We start from the raw sequence: 1,171 nt of genomic DNA, 5'->3' as shown, positions 1-1,171 counted from the left end.
AGTACTTGGGTTCAGCCTCAAAAATGACAGAATGATCTCGGTTCTTTCCAAGGCAAGCCATTCAACATTACAGTAATCCAAGTCTATGCCAAAACCACTGAAACTGAGGAAGCTGAAACTGACTGGTACAATGAACACCTACTATACCTTCTAGTGTGCATGCTTAGTCACTCAGTTGTATCCGACTTTTTGTGACCCCATGGACTGTAGCCTGCCAGGCTCCTCTGTCCATGATTCTCTAGGCAGGAATACTTGAGCGGTTGCCATTTCCCCCTCCAGAGGATCTTCCCGATTCGGGGATCGAATGAGTATCTCTTCCATCTCCTGTACTGGCAAGTGGATTCTTTACCACTGAACCGCCTGGGAAGCCCACAGCATATTCTAAAACTAACACCAAAAAAAAAAAAAAAGATGTCCTTTTCATCATAGGGGATTGGAATGCAGAAATAGAAAGTCAAGAGATACACGGAATAACAGGCAAGTTTGGCCTTGGAGTACAAAATGAAGCAGGGGAAAGGCTAACAGAATTTTGTCAAGAGAACAGGCTGATCATAGCAAATATCCTTTTCAAACAACCCAAGAGACAGCTGTACACATGGACATCACCAGACAGTTAATACTGAAATCTGATTATGTTCTTTGCAGTCAAAGATGGAGAAGCTGTATACAATCAGAAAAACAAGACCTGGAGCTGACTGTGGCTCAGATCATGAGCTCCTTATTGCAAAGTTCAGGTTTAAATTGAAGAAGGTAGGGGAAAACACCAGTCCATTCAGGTATGATCTAAATCAAATCCTCATGATTATATACCTGCAGTGATTAATAGATTCAAGGGATTAGATCTGGTAGACAAAGTGCCCAAAGAACTATGGACAGAGTTTCACAGCACTGTACAGGAGGCAGTGACCAAAACCTTCCCAAAGAAAAAGAAATGCAAGAAGGCAAAGTGGTTGTCTGAGGAGGCTTTACAAATAGCTGAGGAATTTAAAAAAAAAAGGCAAAAGGCAAGGGAGAAAGGGAAAGATATCCCCAACTGAATGCGAAGTTCCAGAGAATAGCAAAGAGAGACAGGAAGGTCTTTTTAAATGAACAATGCAAAGAAATAGATGAAAACAATAAAATGAGAAAGACTAGAAATCTCTTCAAGAAAATTGGAGATATTAAATGAACA

Source organism: Bison bison, unplaced genomic scaffold (assembly GCF_000754665.1).
Source record: "Bison bison bison isolate TAMUID 2011002044 unplaced genomic scaffold, Bison_UMD1.0 scf7180017862587, whole genome shotgun sequence".
Lineage (NCBI taxonomy): Eukaryota > Metazoa > Chordata > Mammalia > Artiodactyla > Bovidae > Bison > Bison bison.
The sequence above is the reverse complement of the archived record's forward strand: the minus strand, read 5'-3'. Positions refer to the sequence as shown.